Consider the following 19,064-nt stretch of genomic DNA (forward strand, 5'->3'; position numbering starts at 1 on the left):
AACCAGATGCAGCCCAGATGGGTATCGGTCACAGACTTTCCCAGTCTTTGACTGGCTAGGGGGTCTGGGCAAAGGCAAAGCTCAGACTCGCATCGTGGGTCAGTGCCTTTTGGAGCACTCGCTCACTTGGTGCAGGGCGTGCAGGGTTGAGAGTCTGTTCGCCCTGCCCACAGCCAGAGAAGACCCTGGAGCTTCTGAGTGAAAACCGCCTCTCTGCCGTGGGAGCAGGAAGGCTAGGACTCTGTCTGTAATGGTGGTGGGGTCCTGATGCTCACGCTCTGCCCTCAGGGAGTAGCTGGGAAATACCTGGCTCTCTCCGTGTGTTTCAGCTGGGACCCCTGGCAGTGTGGGCAAGCACAGACTCGAGCCCAGGTGTCTAGCCGCTCCTGGAACACTGGCTCTCGCTGCGCAGGGCGTGTGGGGCTGAGGGTTTGTTCGCCCCGCCCGCAGCCAGAGAAGTTCCTGGGGCTTGGGCAGTGGGGTCCTGATGCACGCGCTGCCCTCAGGGAGTAGCTGGGAAATACCTGGCTCTCTCCGCTTGTTTCAGCTGGGAACCGTGGTGGTGTGGGCGAGCACAGACTCGAGCCCAGGTGTCTAGCCGCTCCTGGAACACTGGCTTTCAATTTAATCATATTATTAATTGTTATTATTGTTATTAATCTCTTACTGTGTCTAATTTACAAATTAAAATTTATCATAAGTATGTATGTGTTTTAGTCACTTTTCCCTCACTGGAATAAAATCTTGACACCTGCAATTTAAAGAAGTGGTTTGTTGGGCTCACGGTTTTAAAGGGTTCAGTCCCCGGTCAGCTGGTTCCAAGGTAAACATGGCATGGTGGAAGGACCTGGGCAGAGGACAGTTGCTCATTCTATGGCAGCCAGGAAACAGAGAGAAAGGAGGAAGGGAGAATCCAGGAACAAGAATATACCCTTCTGGGTCACTCCTCCAGGAACCCTTCTCCAATCAGGTCTCACCTCCCAACAGCACATTTAGCTATGAACACATCAGTGGATTCACCCCCATGATCCAATCACCTTCCAATAGCCCCACCTCTGAACACATGAGACTTTGTTGGGACATTTCAGATCTAAATCCAAACAGTATGTATAGGAAAAAGCATAGTACATATAGGACTTGGGGGCACTGTGGTTTTGAACATTCACTGGGAATAAGAGGAGATTACTATTCATATGCTGAATGGGAAGAAAGTGAAAACAGCATGCACCCCACATATTGCCCAATTTACAGATACCTCTTGATAGGATTCTGAGCCTCACGAGTCTGCAGCAAAGTGCATTTTCATGATGCCCACGAAGCTTTACATAACTACTTAGGGGTGCCATACTAGAGATTGAACATAGGGCCTTCCCGCTGAGTATAGCCCCTGCCATTTTCATTTGGAGATGGGATCTTCATAAGTAACTAGGTTGCCCAGAGTGTGTTTGAACTTGCGATCCCTCTGCTTCAGCCTCCCAGAGTGCTAAGATTACAAACAAGCATCACCATGCCTAGCCCCTGCTTGTTTTTATGATGTCCCTCTTTGATGGTTATATTTATGCCAGATATGCACGGTGGCTCACAGAGAACTTGAGGGAACTTCCTTTCTATGAAAGTTTGATAGTTTCTATGAACTCTCTTTTTTATGTGGATAAACTTGATATTAGTTTATCTTCATAACCTAAAGAAAAATGAGATTATACTATCCAGTCCCGTAGTACGCTGGATCTTTCCACCTTGCTGACTGAAAAATTCCAGGCTCCTTTCAAGATCAGTCTCTTCCCTTCTGTAGACCATCTGAACATTTCCCAGATAGTCCTCTTTGGCAGCTTCTTGTCCCATCACTTTCCACTGGGCTCTGGGCCATGGACTTCTTGGGATTCTCTTGCTACCTTGACTGGAATCCCTGCTTGCTGTTCGGCAAGGCTGCTCCTCCAGGCACTTGCAGGTATTCCAAGAGGGCTTTGCTCCCAGCCCACCCAGGCTGACTCTCCACATAAGCAGGAATGTAGCCATCACAGCTGCTCCAACAGACTCAGCTCAGTGTTCTTGTAGTCACTGAGCTCTGGATTGCTGCTAGTTACCATTCTGCAAGATACTGAAAATACATAGAGATGCTGCAAACTACATAGAGACACTGCCTCTCTGCCACAAAAACCGTTGGGGCACTAAACTGAGATAAGATTGCAGAAAACGTCTGTGTGTTGATCAAGGATCTGCTTCCCTGCACCCTTAAGCCTTGATGCTACATCCATTCTGCAACTCCTATTGCCACTGCCACTGAACCCGGAGTCTTTCTGAGGTCCTCAGTCTTTCACAAAGTTGAGTTTCTGCTAATTTCTTGCCAAGTTGCTGGATACACGTACAGTCTGGTGAATTGACAACTGGTGGTCCGCTTATAACCCCCAGCTGAACTGAACCAGCATGGTGCTGGGTGTGCGAGGCCCACCTGAAGACTATTGCCATCAGCATAAGATGCAGAACTGGAGAGGAAGAAGAGAGGCTGTTTGGAACTGAGAGAGGCTGTTGGGAGCTGGTAGAAGCTGTTGGGTGCTGTTAGAAGCTGTAAGGAGCTGTTAGTTCTCTTAGAGGAGCTTGTCTTCCTGGCTTTCATGATGAACTTGGCTGTTATCGTCTGAGGAGCTCAGAACCTTGTCCTTGAGAATGGCTTCAGTTCACTTTGGGGGAGCTCTGGTCCTCACTTTCAGCATCACTTCCTGGCTCCACAGGGGAAGATAGTACACTGTTCAGTCTCCTGGAGAAGCTTGTTGTGTTGGCTTTCCCGATGGGAACTCAGTTTCCTGATCATCAGAGGAGCTCGAGACCTCACTGTTATTGAGGATGGCTGTGGTACTTTCAGGGGAGCTGTGGTTCTTACTTTGAATGTTACTTCCTGGCTCCAGTGCAGATCCCTCAGCCTGCTATCACAGATCCTTCATCCTGCTGGTATAGACTTTCTAGCTTCCGCTACTGACTTTTGGGCCTTTCTAGCACAGATCTGTGAAAGGCCTGCATGAGACATCATGGGCTCTGGGCCTCCAGAGTGTTCTAAAGATTCCTTTCAGCCCTAGCTACCAAGAATCTAGAATTGTAATTACCACCTCTGCCTTGAGTATAGAATGGTAAATTTAAGACAAACTTACTAGCTGGTAAAGATAAGTAAATAGTACCACAGTTAATAATGAATAGTGGATTCACATTTAATCAGTATTGGCCTTTTCTTACAAGACAATGTACATTCAAGTTTTATTTTAATAAGAATATTAATTTTTTGGTGGTATGGGGGATTAAACCCAGTATGTTTATATATCCCAACTTTTATTATTTTTTATTTTTGAGACAAGATTTTGTGAATTTACCCAGGCCAGGCTCAAATTTGCTTTCTTTGGCCTCCCAGAGCACTGGGATTTATAGGAATGTGCCACCATGCCTGGCTTGAGAAATAGTTCTTAAATTCATTTTTCAAAGTACTTGCACTTGTATAATTTTTAGAAGTACTTTTAGCACAAAGAGAAGGTTAAAAATGTGTGACTGAAAAGCTGAACTCAGGCCTCAAATTTCTTCTCACTCTCCCTTATTTCAACAACAGATTCAAGGAGCCTTCTTCCTGGGCCCATTAAATCTCTCTTTGAGCAGGCAGCTGCTGTGGAGAGGCTCTGGCCATCTCTAGGTCAGAGGTAGATTCTAGTGACTTCCTTCTCCAAGAAGTTAACAGACTTCGCCTTGGCTCTGACGTGCACAACACCCAGAAGTCGCCATAATGGGCTGACCTTTCTCCTCTCTAGGAGCAATTTTCCCTGTGAAATATATTCTAGGAATCCTATGTCTGGGCTAGAGGGACTTATTAGCAATGGTTACATCATATGTTGTGTTCTCTTATCTGCCAGTGGTTTTTGGTCAATCCTCTCTGTAAGATTGCTCCTGGGAGATTTCTAATAGGCCACACAACCCCATTCATTGCATGGAATAGTTTGCTTCTGAGGCTGACTACAGGCCCCGCATTTAGCACACAGGGCAGATCTGGCTACCAAGGTTAGTGGGCAGTGACTTGCTAGTTGAGCTAAGGAAAGGAGCAGATAACACCCAGATACCCCTAGTCTAAACTCCCATTTTTCAAATGGCTGAAAGGAGGTCCAGAGAAGACACAAGACTTGTCCAAGATCACAGAGTTCATTGGTCACCTAAATAGGATTAAAATTCAAGTAAAAAACATTGATTTAGAAACATATCTTTGAAGCCAGGTAGCCTTTTTCAGAAATTTTTGAGACAATCAGTTGACAAGATAAGGCAAGAAGCTTTTAGAAAATTCATTCCTCTTCACTGATTCTTATTCAACTAACCTTTAAAAGCCCCTCTGCAGACCCAGGGAGCCAGCCTGGGGCTGTTCTGGCTCTGGTTGCCTCTGAGGCAGCTGGAAACAGCTATGTCTTGGGGTTCTTCATTCCTCATTGTTGAGAAGGCCAGAAGCCCACCATGTTTGTTGGCAGCTGGATTCCTCAGATGGTCGAATAGAAATAAACTGTTTATTGTCATTTTTCATGAATTCTTCATTTTTAAGTGCTATTGTTTCATAGCAGCCATTTGTATTTAATTTGCTATGGCGTCTGTACAAGTGCAGTTGGCTTAAACAACAGAGCATTGCCTCAGTTACAGAGGCTTAGAGTCCCGGATCAGGGGGCGGTAGGGTTGGATCCCTCTGGGCCCTGGGAAGGAGAAGCTCTTCAGACCTTTCCCCAGCTGTGGTTGTTTGCTGATGATTTGGGGCATTTTTCTGCTTATACAAGTAGCACTCTTATCTCTGCTTTCATCTCCACATAGTCTTCTCCCCGAGACACATGTCTCCGGGTGTCTTCTTCTGATAAGGATGCCAGTCATAGTGGATTTAGGCCCACTCTAATGACCTCATTTGAACGGCATTATCTCTGTAATGATTCTTTCACCAAATGAGGTCACAGTCTGAGGTACTGAGGGCTGGGACTGCAGCATATGAATTTCTGGGGTGGAGCGGGGGGGACAAAATTCCACCCATAAGAGCAATGAATAATTTAGACAAATAGGAGTTAAATCTGTTTCATCTACCATTCAATGTCCCAATGTCTAATGCAAGTCATGTCACATGTTAGGCCTTCAAATACTTGTTGAATTAATAAGCACTCTTGGTTATCCTTGTATGGGGGGCGCTGCGGAACTGCGACTGGCTTTTCATGAGGTGTTGATTTTATTCCAAAGGTGATTATCCCTGGCAGTGTAGGGCTTGGCAGCCAGTATGCTCAGCAATCCCCAGTCCTCAGGGCAGCCAGTTTGCCTTCAGCATCTCTTCACACAAGCACTTTAAATAGTGCTCATTCCAAGTAGTAAAACTGACTGACACTGACTTTTGTCCGCCCCATCCGGAGCCTGGTAGAGGGTATGCTGAGGCATGAATTGACCTGACGTCAGTGGCAGTAGGAAGAGAAAAAGTGCCTGAATGAGAGTTGGCAGCCCTCTGTTCCTGCCTTGGAAATCCTATTCTATCTTTGACTTCTGATGATGCCAGACTGGAGGGCCACGGGAGCATCTGCGTGCTTCTGGCCACAGGAATGCTGCCTAGGAAGACAGGGAAGTTCTCACAAATTTCTGTGTGGCTGGGGCAAAGCTAGTTACTGGGGCGCTGTGTCCCATCTGGAGGAACCGTAAGTTCTTACACATCTTAAGCCTGGACTCACAGCCCCGGGCAGTAAATCCTATGTCAGTCCTTTATATTTCCCTTTAGAATTGTTCATGCACACAAACAACAGATGGGAGAGATTCACGAGACGCATTATATTCAAACAGAATCCACTGCTCTCATTTGGCAGTGTGTATGCTTGCAGTGTGCTTCAAGGCTGCCTAGGCCCTTGTGGCAGGAGGACCCAAGCCAGGACACAAACCACCATAGACACCTGTTCCCTGAGAGCATCCCCATCATGCCCCTTGAGTTGTTTGAAAACCAGATGACTGTCACAAAGCCATGGTGTGCATGACACAGGATGGAGTCACTTGTTTATTTTTGTATATTTTGTTCTGCTCTGTTTTGAAGTGGGTGAGCTGCCTGCGAGCGTGTGCCCACACGACCATCTGGGTGAAAACCGGGGAACAGATTTCAGGCCCCTTGGCTCTCCTGTTTGATTGGAAATTAGCTTCCTCCTCGGACTCTAATTTGCAATGTTTAATGGAATAGAAATGATGAGGAGCTTGTTTTTGACTGCTCATGTTAGAGAGGAGCAGTGCTTAGCGTCACAAATGAGCTCTTTGCCCATTTATTGGTTCACTGCAGAGAATTTAAATAGATCACTTTAGCTTACACTTGGATAAAATATTCAGAGGCTTAGATCAAGACCAAGACTCCACTGAATCTGAAAACCATGAAGACAACAGAGGTAGCTATGCAGGGGTCCCAACCTCAGGGCCACAGACCAGTATGGTGAGCAGAGGAAGCTTCATCTGTATTTATAGCCACTCCCCGTGGCTCAGCCTGCTGTCAGATCAGCTGTGGCATTAGATTATAGGAGCGCAGACACTGCTGTGAAATGCATGCTGCGGATCTAGGTTGCATGCTTCTTATGAGAATCTAACCTGAAGCCATCCCCTAACCCCTCCCCAGCGACCCATGGAAAAATTATCTTCCACAAAACTGGTTCGTGGTGCCAACATGTTCAGGGACTGCTCAGCTATGGGGCTGTTTTACTACCAGTCCCTAGAAATCAGCTAAAGTTAGCCCATCAGGGGCTGTGATTCAAGACTCACAAGGCAGCAGGCAGGATTGTGCCTTTCAGAAAGGCCTGTTCATTTTTAGGTCTCTGTCTACCTCAGTGCACAGGGAAGTTATTCTTTGCATGATGAATCTGTATGGCCAGAGCTGCCCTGCAATGACAAGGAGGCTGGGAACTGGACAGCACTGACCTTGCACCCTTTGTGGCGTACAAAGTGATCTCTGGCAGGCTGCCACTTTCCAGGATGACGTTCCATGAGCTGCTGGCATGTCCCACTGCCTGGAAAACCTCAGAGAGCTCTTGACTCCAGGCTAAGCATTCCAAGTGCATTCCTCTATTTCCTCTTTGACCTAGTTTGTGGCTGCTCACAGGTCCCAGTCAGTGATCACTGGTTGAACACCTGTTAATCTGGGGCCCAAGTGCGTATACAGCACTCCGTGTGGGATCTGGCTAATACAGCACGGAGTGGGCATCTCATCCCCACCATTTGGTGCCACATGTCTAGTAATACTGTACCTCTTAAGGATTCAAATCATAAACATTCTCTTTATGAAATGGTTTAAACATACAGAAAGGTTCTAAGAACAATATAACAAACACCTAATGTATCTGTTCCCTAACTCTATCTTTATAGGGCATGTTGGGTTTTTTGTTTTTTTGTTTTATTACCAGGAATCAAACTCAGAGCCTTGAGCTTGTCAGGCAGGTTAACTGTGCCACTGAGATATATCCCTGGCCCTCCTAACACTATTTTAAGTCTTTTCATTCCTTGCCATAAAATCTTAGTGGTACACATGGTATGTCTTGGTTTCTCTCCTGACTTTTATCTCCAAAGGGGCTATCATCCTAAACTTGGTGTTTTCCAATCTTATGCATGTTTTGTACATTTTACTATAAATACACATAGCCATAAAAACTAGTATTTTTAAAAAACTTTTTTGAACTTTAAATTCTTGTTTGCTTGCTTGGTTAGTGTTGGACATTGAATCTCCTGGACTTGGGTATGCCAAGTTTGCATTCTGCCAACATCTTTCGATAACTTGCTTTCTCATCTAAACTTTTCTTTTTGGACATTTTTCCATGTTGATTCATTTTTAACTGCATTGCTAGATACATTCCATTTCATGAAGATATGATTTACCTGCTCTTCAGCTGATTGCTATGTATCCTGTTTCCTTTGTCTCTTGCTCTTTACAAAGCCCTGTAATAAAATCCTAATACCTGTCTCAGTGCGAAAATAGACTTTTTTCCTCCCCTGGCTTGCACACCTAGAAGAAGAATTGTTGGCTCTACAACTATTGCCAAATATCTACACCTTCTAGTATGCACATGAGATTCCATGTCTCCATCCTTTCCCACCCTGGTGTTATTGCATCAACATTTCCCCCAACCCGCGGGTAACTATCTAGCCGCAGCTTTCATTTGCAAGACCATAGCGTGTGAGTGTGTTTTCCACATGCTTCCTTGCTGTTTTCCTCTCCTGTGGTTTTGCCTCTTTCTCCGTTTTGCCTCCTTTCCTATGGGTGTGTTTGTCTTTTCCTAAACTATTTGTAGGAATCCTTCCTAAATTTTGGACATAATCCTCTGTTAGTTTTAAATGTTGCAAATATCTTCTACCAGATTGGATCTTGTCTTCTAAGCTTAGGTGTCTTCTGATGAAGAAAAGATTTATATTATAAAATTCTTTATAATATAAAATTTGTTCTCTTTTTTTCCTCCCTTTTTTAGTACTGAGGATTAAACCTAGGGAACACTGAGTTACATCCTCAGCTCTTCAAAAAAATGTGTTTTGAAATTAATTTTATTGGTACAATTTTGATATATATGGTAACATTCACCATAGAAAATTTGTACCTGTACATAATATATCTTGATTCTTCTTTTCTTCCCCATTCCCCTCCCTTCAGCCCTTCTCCCCCTCCTTATTAATAAAGTTTTGTTTTTATTTTTTTCTTCTATTCTAAAAAATAATGTTTTTGAGATAAGATCTCACAAAATTGCACAGGCTGGCTTGGAATTTATAATCCTCCTGCCTTGGCCTCCCAAGTAGTTAGGATTACAGCAGTCTCCTTTTTTAAAAAAATTTTTTTTAAAGAACCACTTCTACTCCTTACAGTCATGTTATTCTGTATTTTCTACATTAAGCTTTACAGGTCCCTTAATTTTAAAAATTGGGTTCTTAAATTAACCTGAAATTGATTTTTAGGTGTAGTGTGATATAAGTATCTGGTATTATAGTATTTTTTCACAAATATCACTCATTGCTCCAGAATTATTACTATTATTATTATTATTATGCATAATATCACTTCTCCCTACTGATCCAATTCCACCTCTAGGAGCAAGGTGAGGAGATGGTATTAGTGGAGCCAGCTGAGCCTGGGAGCTGAAGAAAAGGGACCCCCATGCAAAAATTAAAGTCTAGTGAGACACACCCCCCAGTAGACATATACCAAAATAGGAAGCAGTGGGCCAAGAAATATCTTGACATCTCTTTTCTCTTGGCTTGCATTCTTTCTCTATTATTTCCCATTGTTGAGCTCTCAAGGAAGCCAGAGGGCCAGGGATTTAAATGAAGTGAGTGCACTGTGGAGAGCGCCTTCCTCATCCCCTATGACCCTGCTCATATTAAAAAGTGGTGTATTACAAAGGCAGAAAGATTGAGAAAGGCTGGGTAACATTTGTCCTGGCTGTAAGTGACCTGGGTGGGCTGTTTATCAGAGAAAACCTGGATGTCATCCATTTCTTTAGGGCTTTCTCTGGGGTGTTCAGGTTTGCTGGGGAGAAGACTTAGAATCTCCTGTTTTAACCAAGTTACGTACAACACATAATCTCCCTCTTTGGAGTAGGACATCTGTCTCCTCAACTGTGTTTGGTAGCCCCAAATCCAGAAAACTCAGGCCATCTGTCATGGAACAGAGCATGCGTATTACCCAGGAGAGAGAAAGGAAGGCCTCTAAGGATGGTTTTCCAAGCAGCTTTCACCAAATCCTTGACACAGGCTCCCCTTCCCTCCAATCCAGAAGTACCTCATGCTGGGCCCATGAAGCTGCTGCCGTGCGGTTGGGTATTCACCGTTCTTCCTTCAGCTAGCTTAGGACAGAGACTGCTTAGGGTTGCTCATCGTCTGCACTGGGCTGCATCATCTGCATACAGCTGCCCCCTCTGCCTCTGTCCCCCTGTGCTTGTGTCTCTCTGGCCTTCAAAGAAACCCCTTTACCTAGTTTTAGTGAGATCTCTGGAGTGAGGCCAATGAGACGCATATTTTTTATTAAACTGCTTTGCTCCCCAATTCTTTCTTCTATTTTCTGTAAACCTTTTAGCTTTGAGATTTTCAATCTTCCTTGTTTTTTAATAGATGCATCCAAAGTTGTCAAGGTCTCCATAAATATTCTTTGCACATTTTGATATTTAATATTTCCATTGTTGCTGCATTCCAAATATTTCCTCATTTCCATCAGTGATTTCTGCCGAAGTAAGTGAATCATTTAGGAATGGATTTTTAAATTTCCCAAGCATATTGTGAAACAACCACTGTATTGCTGATTTCTGATCAATGTATGGTCAGAGACATGGCCTAAATGGCTTGAATTCTTTTAAATGTGTGGAAATTTCTTCTGTCTCCTTTGGTTGTAGCCATTTTTTTCCTCTGTGAGTTCTATATCTGTTTGAAAAGAATGCAGAGCGTCCATTTATTGATGAAATATATATATATATACACACACACACACACACACATATACACAGATCTGCTAATATTGTTCCAATATTCTGCCCTTGCAACTTTTTTATTGGCACAATCAATTTCTTCCTTGTGATTACTTTAGTTTTGCTGTATATGTTTGTAACTATCCTGGTGGATACCTATATATTCATGATTGATGAATTTTTCCCATTAAATTTTACATAATGCTATACTTTGTTCTTGTTAGTGTTTTTGTTTTACTTTTCTTTTGCCTGACTATTTATTTATTTATTTGTTTGTTTGTTTATTTATCTATTTATTTATTTTTTGGCTTTTTGAGACAGAATTTCACTATGTAGTTTAGGTTGGCCTTGAACTCACTTTGTAGCCCAGGATAGCCTTGAACTTGCCTCAGCCTCCCAAGTGTGCTGGGATTACAGGCATGCGACACCACGCCCAGCTTTAAAATTTTTTAAAGAAAAGATTCCTTTTCTTTTTATACAGCTTTTCCTAGCATATAGTTTTCATTCTTTTATTTCCAGTCTCATTCATGTGTCTGTCTTATGTATGGATGCATACCTAATGTAGGATAGACATTTTTTTAAAAATTACATTTATTTTTAAAATATATAATCCCCTATATACTGCAGAATTCTAAAGATACTAAGAGTAAGCCGTGAAAATTTTCCCTCTCATCTTTCTTTCCCATCTTCCCTGTCTTTCTCTCCAGTGGAGGTCAATCTTACTACTCTCTTGCTACAGAGAATCACTGTGAAGATAAGGAAATACCTGCTGTATACTGATTCTTTCCATGGTGGCATTGTATGCACCATTATTATAAACCTTGTTTTTTCATTTCTTAAGGATTTGTCCTTGACTGAGCAAAAAAGAGCTTCCTCATTTTTGGAGTGATTGTGTATTAGTTTACTTTATGAATGTGACCTTACTTATTTAACCTGTCTCCCATCAGTGGACTTTTAGGTAGTTTCCAATCCTCTACTTTTGCAAACAATGCTGCAATGAATAATCTTATACAAACATTATTTAAACATGTGAGAGTATATCTACAGAAATTTCTAGAAGTGGGGTTGCTGGGACGAAGGGTATATGCTTTTGTAACTCTGATAGATACGTAGATATGCAAATTTTCCAACGTGGACTTGCCAGTTTGCCCTCCTACTGGCAAAGTACGTTCTCATTCAGATTCCTACGCTCTGGCTTTTCCACTTCCTCACTGTATCAGCCAAAGATCTTTCAAGACCGAGAGACATCTCTGAGGATTTAAAATAGAGAACTGATTACCCCAATGGTGGAAGAATTAGAGAAGTCACACGAGGGGAGTGGAGGCCACCCCGGTCAACAGTGGCAGAAGAGCCCAAGGGATGTTGTCACTAGATCCTTGGAGCTAGGGCCACAGGGGGAAGCTGGGCCTTTCCTGGCCTGCCTGGCAGAGCCAGACAACAGTGGAAGGAGGGTGGAGTGTCAAAGCAAGCTGGAGGAGAAGGAGATGCTGACCAAATGCCCCAAGCCAGATAATGGGAGAAATTCCCTGGTTTGCCCCTTCTGTTTTCTCTTAATACCTTCTGTTGTAGAATTCAGATGAGCTTTGTGATTTCCCGTGATAGACACCTGGGTGATGGAGGATGGGATGGGGGTGGGGAGATTAGCACAGCCCAGTCTTCCTGCTGCTCAATTCCATTCTCCTTTGGCCCAGATTCCACTCCTTACGCTGTCTGACAGAATGCAACTATACTTGGACCCTCTGACACGAGAGCCTCTCCTCCAAATGGGCATCCCCTAAGTCCTTCTGTCACTGTATGCAGATGGATTCAAATCTTTATTCCCAGAGAGGCTGATTTCTCAAGAGTCCCTCCTTGTTTGGTGCAGTATCTCCTAGTACTTTTTATAGCTGGTCAGGAAGAATGAAGAGGCACCTGGAGAATCCTGGCAGTCCCAGACATAGACTTTCCTGCCCCACTCTGTATCAGAAATCCAATTTCCTGTAGGTAATTGAGATTATTCCCCTGAGCCAAAGTGTTGACGCTTTTCTCTGCTCATTGGTTGAGTACATGAGAAAACCCACTGTAGCCAGCTGGTGATCTCAACTTCAGGTGCTGTGAAACCCTTGTTACTTACCTATGAATGCATTTATTTCTTGGAAATCAACTCTAGTAGTTGATGAGAGTTCAAGGTTGCAAGATGGGAAGCAAAAATTATGTGAATGGCCATGAGGTGGAGAGAGGAGTCCCTCTTCTATCTCTTTGCTCCCAGCCTTGTATATTCTGGTCCTGGGGGAAAACACAGCATTTATTGGTTCAAGATGTATACCTCGTCCTGCTTGGATGTCATCACCACCTCAAGGTGTGTGGCCTTTCAGCTGGAGAATGACTGAGACTCCAAGAATCCATTCTGTCAGGTGCTTTTTGGTGACAGGGGCCACAGTAAAATCAGCAGGGTGGAGAAAGGCTGGGAATGGATCTGGGAGCAAAATAGGCAAATGACTAACAGTGCAATATGGCACGTCACCCAGTGCTTTGATTTCTCCAATCTGACAGATGAAAAATGTTATCTCATGTGTTCTCATTTCCTTTTAATGTCATGTCATACATTTAAGAGCTGCTTGCACTTCCTTTTCTGAGAATTATTGATATTTTATGTTGACAATTTTCCTGTTTTTCTTTTGAATATTGGTGCCTATGTTTTTAGTGAATTTACCCTCTCTCATGGTATGAGTTACAAATAATTTTCTTATTTAATTACAAATAATTATATATTGAATATATTTACATCTGTTTTCTAGGATTTTGAGCTGTTTCTAATGTTGTATTATTTTATTTCTTGTAATCTTATGTTTTACTTATTTATAATTTTTTGCAGTGCCAGGGATTGAACTCAGGGCTTCCTGAATGCCAGACAAACGCTCTACCACTGAACTGGATCCTACAACTTGTTCTAGCAGCAGCTCAGTTGGAGGAAATGAGGGTGGGTATCACAATAGATTTGTGGTCACCAACCCCAGCAGGGCCTCTAGGGCTCTGCACACAGGCTGGCTGGCTTCCTCCACCTGCTTCAGCGTTTGCTTGACCCCTTCCTTAGGGGAAAGGTACTTTGAATAAGGGTTGTCCTGGAAGACACAGGTGGGACTCCTGCAAAGTCCAGCTTTTTAAAATTGTGTTCATACTTCCTTCTGACTACTTGGCTCAAGGAATTCACTGCCCAGAGAACACCAGCGTGTGTCTAACTCTTACACAACCTTCAGATACCGGATGATGGGTTTTTCCAAGCAGTTCTCCAACTCTCTGGACACTAGCGACACCATGGAAGGACACCAGTGAGGTGTTCCATAGTTTAAATCAAGCCTGATACTGTCTCCCAGCAGTTAGCATTGGAGCTCAAGGTGTGGGGCTCAGTCCCTTGAGACTGTCCCCTGTTTTAGATGCCAATGCCAAGTCCTGGTTTCTGGCTCTGACAAACTAGCCATAAATCAAGAGTTCCCACAACCCCCCAGTCAAGTATAACAATTTCCTCGAATGACCCACAGAGCTCAGGGAAGCACTGTGCTTATGTTTATTGCCTTATTACAAAGGGTTCAGCTCAGGAGAAGCCAGATGGGAAAGATGCACAAGGCTAGATACCAGGGTTGTGGGTGCAGAACTTTCTTGCCCTTTCATCCTCTGAACACTTTTGCTGTTCACCAATCTGGAACTCATCAAATTCTGTTTGTTAAGAGTTTTTGTATCTGCTTCTCCCCCTGCCCCAACCTTCCCAGAGGTCAGGGAGTAAGGCTAGAAGTCTCAATTTTCTAATCATTTGGTCTTTGTAGTAGCCAGTCACTTCCTGAGGACATCTAGGGACTCCACTGGAAGTTGTCTCCTTATCATAAACACAGATGTGTTTGAAAGGAGTTAATCAGCAGGGTAGGGTGGCACACATGTGTAATCCCAGCCCTCTGGGAGGCTGAGGCAGGAGACTCTCAAGTCTTAGCCCAACCTGGGCACTTTAGTGACTTAGTAAGAACCAGATTAAAAAAATTTAAAAGAAAACAAAAGGCTGAGAGTACACCTCAGTGCAAAGGCCCTAGGTTCAACACTCAGCATGGAGAGGGGGTCATTATGAATAACAAAGGCAGCCTCTATCACTCAGGACATTTGTAGGGGTTTAGGAGTTCTGTTCCAGGAACCTGAGACAAAGACTAAATATACTTTTTCATTCATACTCTCAGGGGATTGGTTCTGGGACACCCCACAGATAAGGAAATCTGTGCTTAAAGCCCTCATATAAAATGATCTAGTACTTATGTATAACCCACACACAGCCTCCTGCCTCCTTAAAATTAGGTGTGTCACACCCGCAGCCCATAAGACACACACAGCCCTGGACAGCTAGCCACATGGTCCCACAGGATCATAAACTCTTAGCTTTATTATGCGGTATTTAGCCATATTTTTCATGATCCGATGGTGTGCAGTGCCTCGGCCACAACAGAACACCGTGTGGGGAGGGCTCACTTTGCCTCCTGCTACCTCTGCAGGTTCTCAGTGGAATGGAAGCCTCTGAGTATCGGCTGCTACTTGCATCTGTGTGACTTGGGGATGAGCAGGGGGAGTGCTAATAATAGTATCTGACCCTACCTACACATGTGTGTGCTGTGAAGGCAGGCATTTATCGTTATCAGGCAGACATGCACGTTTTCTAATTTAATTATTACACTGGGGCTTGTTTTGGTCTTTTCTAAAATAATTTAATGTTAAAATATTTAAAAAGGAGGATTTATTACTTATATATATTAACTACATTATATCTTTTACGTGAGGTCTAGACAATCCCTCTTCAATCAGTGTGGGCCAGGCAAGCCAAAAATTTCAACATCCATACTTTGAATCATCTCTAGATTACTTTAAATACTCACTATGATGTAAATGCTCTGTAAAAAGTTGTTATAGTCTTGTTCAGGAAAAAATGACAAGGCAAAAAAGTCCATGCATGGTCAATACAGATTCAATTTTGTATTTTCTATTTGCGGCTGGTTGAATCCTTCATGCAGAGCTGAGGGATATGGGGGATGGGCTGTATATCACACTGCCCTCTTCTCAAAGTCTCATTCCTCAAAGAGCCCCTATTCTTACTCAGTTTTCATTTCCTGCTTCATCAGTTTCCCCTTCATTTGCATGTGAAATCTACACTGACTCTGGCTGTTTTTTCTTAACATATTGCCATGGTTATTCTCAAAACAGTCAATAAATAAAAAGTCTTCCTTGAGGTGGGAACTCTCCTAGCCCTCCTCACCAAGCCCTCCACACAGAGCACAGTGCTGGGCCGAGAGCAGTCTGCTCCCTGACCAATTCCCTCACCCCCTAGTCTTGGTGTCCTGGCCAGGTCTCCGCCCCAGCACTCCCCAGCAACGGAGAGAAGAAGGCCTTTCGTGAGCTCTCCTTTACCAGCTTGGTGATGCCTGCTTGGCTTTTCTGTAACAGCTCTGTTTGGCGTTCTGTTTAGAGCTGGTCTGCCTTCCTCCTCACCTTGCACATTCACATGCTTTCTCTAGCTTTCTATGTGAACAACAGTCTGCATTTACCTGGGCTGCGGGTTCTGCCCCTGCTGGATTCGTTCCTGACCTGAGAGCATCTGCTTGCTGCTTGAAAGCCAGTAAGTGGGAAAGAAAAGTTAGTAGGAAGAAAATCAGGTCTCCTCCTCCTCCTCCTCCTCCTTTCTCTATCTTCTCGCCAACCCCTCTTCGTCTTTCTCTGTCTCTCTCTGTCTCTTTCTCTCTCATTTTTTTAACTTCTCTGACTAAAACATTGCAGTCCACTTTGACCTCCTGGGACTAGTTTCTTTAATTCTTTAGACAAACATACTGCTTTTTTTATGTTCTGGGTTTTGCAAATCTAAAGGAAGACTTTTTTTTGAGTAATTAACCTCTTAATCATTTACGTACAGTTTTTCTTTAGAATGTAGAATGGTATGAAAAGGAAGGGGAAGTTAAAGGACAAGTCTTAAGAGGAGACCTCTGTTACAGATTGAACAGTGTCCCCTCATATTCGTGCCTGCCTGAAACCTAGGATATGACCTTATTTGGAAATAGGGTCTTTGGATATATAAATAGCTAAGATGAAGTTGCACTAGATTAGGGTTTTGCATCCAAAGCCAAGTGTCTTTGTAAGAAACCCACAGGAAGGCACACGGAGAAGGCCATGTACAGAGAGGCAGAGATTGGAGAAATTCTTTCTGTAGTCTAAGGAAGGCCAGTGTTTGCCAGCAGCCTCCACAAGTGAGACAAAGACGGGGCACAGATTCTTCTTTGGAGTCCTCAAGGAGGAGCCAGCCCTGAGAACACGCTGGTCCTGGCAATCTGACTTCAGAACTGTGCGGTGCTTTGTTTCCTCCACCTTGGTGAACCCCAGCACTCAGGCTGCGCTCACAAGAGCCCCGGGGTGCTGCTCCATAGCCTCTTCCCTTGGCGTGCTGGGCCTCTACTCTGTCTTATGAAGACCAACTTTGGACCAAAGACCTTTTTGTTTGTCCACAGTAGTAGTAGCTGTAGAATAGAAGCAGAAAGGAAGGGCTTGAATTCAAAACACTGCTGCCACATCTCGGCAAAGCACAATTCCTTTTGCGGCTCAGTTTCTCCATCTGGTCAGCTGGGCTTTACTTTCTTTCCTCCTGGGAGAGAGACTCAGTGACCTGACAGGGAAAATTTTGGGCACATAGTCAAGCTCATACATGCTCCTCCCTTCACAAGTTCTGCTTTCTCTTCACCATTTGTGGATTTGGCATTAAGGTCAACCTCAGCTGGTTTCTGTTGTTACTCATACAACTTTAGAAAAAATGCTTTCGGGATCTGAGACCTTTCTGGGAGTCTCCTCTGTGGGCTATAACCCCAAGGCATCATGTGGGTCTACACACCTCGAGGTTTATTATAAAATAAAACCCTGTCACCCCCATTCTCTCTCTTGCGCCCCCAAGTTTCCTGCTGTGCCCTTGCCCAGGCTTTGGGTGCTTCCTGGTGTGTACCTGCTGACCGGACACCCTTACAGCCTCCTGGGAAACCTCTCTTGTTCCTAGAGTTGAATGAAAAGACGATGACAATGATAGGGATCTTGTGTAGTGTATTCTGGCTGTCAGTCATGTTCTAAGACCTTTACATAGGCTAACTCATTTAATCTTTTATCGCTTCCTTTCATGTTAAACTGATCTTTTCTCAGTGTACTATTTTCATACTTGGTTTTTTTTGTGTGTGGGAGGGTTATTTGCTGTTTGATTTTTAATTGTTTTCTCCGTGGTTGCTCTAAGAATTACTGTATACATTACTGTATACAGTTACTGTATACATTACTGTATACAATTACTCAGCACAGTCTATTTGAGGTTAATACTGGCTTAAGTTGATAAAATACAACAATGTTAAGACAAAAAGGAAAAATTTAGCAGCATTGCTCTAGTGCCCTCCACTTCATGCTTTCCCTTCTGCCATCATGGCCAGAGTGTACACCTGCATGTCATACAAACCTATTAACGCAATACATAATTAGTGCTTGGCACAAACTTAGGTTTTTATTTAAAATTTTTTAAAGAAGTAAAAAACCACATTTGTACATTTTACTTGCAACTGGCCAAAGTGGGCTTCAGATCTGTGTGTTGCCTCCTACTGATGGTTCAGTTTAGTTTTTTAGGGGGCAAATCATCCACAAATATTAGACAGGGAACGTAGTTAACTTTCTTGCCCCCTGCTTCTCTCTGTCTTTTAGAACATGTATGGGAAGAAGGGCTTTCTTTTCCTTCTTCCTCATACTCTTCCTTCCTGTTTCTTAATCCTCCTTTCCATCCTTTTCGTTCTGCCCACATAGTGACTATCTGGGAGGCTCTGGCCTGTTGACCACACTCAGTATCTTGCTGGCCGAGCAGGGAAGCAGGCGAGACAATATCTCCCTGTTTTTCCCGTCCTGAGATGGTCCAGAAGTCCTGATGAGATGTCTTTCATTGGAGGGTTCATTTTGATCTGTTTGAAGGATTGGCGATATGTATCTCTATTTGAAGAGGTTTTCTTTGCTAGTCTGAATGGCAACACCTTAAAATAGAGAGAAGTAAGCCCTGTGGTCAGACACCGAGGATGTGTTTATTCATTTGATCGTTTATTTAGCTCTTATTATATGTCAGACACTGGGTTGGCCGTTGGTAATACAAGATGAACGACACAAATGCCTATTCTTAGGGGTTGCAGGTTGGAATTTGGGTGTGCTATTTTTACATTCTGACCCCTTGGTCTGTGACTTTGTGAACTTTCCCTCCTCCATGCTCTGGACAAGGTCTGCCATCACTCCAGGGAGTGAGGTAAAGTATAACTTGCTCGTAAGATGAAGCACACTGCTTTTCCTGGTGTAGTGTTTTCGTTTTTACACTGACAAGTGCAGCTTTTGTTGAATGAGCAGATGGTACTGTACTAGTCTCCTCTGAAAATGTAACAGTATGTGAGATGGGAACTGGTAACGACCTTAGTACTCTGCGTTGGTTAGGTTTCTATTAGAATCTGTGAGTCTTAGTTTATTTTCTGATGCTAGAAGAAAATCCCACAAAGTAGGTAAAGTGTGAGCAACAGAAGTTTGGGTGGCTCACTGGAGACTGGAAGGCCTGAGGGCATGGTGGTGGCCTAC

Source organism: Chinchilla lanigera, unplaced genomic scaffold (genome assembly GCF_000276665.1).
Source record: "Chinchilla lanigera isolate Chin_1 unplaced genomic scaffold, ChiLan1.0 scaffold00062, whole genome shotgun sequence".
Lineage (NCBI taxonomy): Eukaryota > Metazoa > Chordata > Mammalia > Rodentia > Chinchillidae > Chinchilla > Chinchilla lanigera.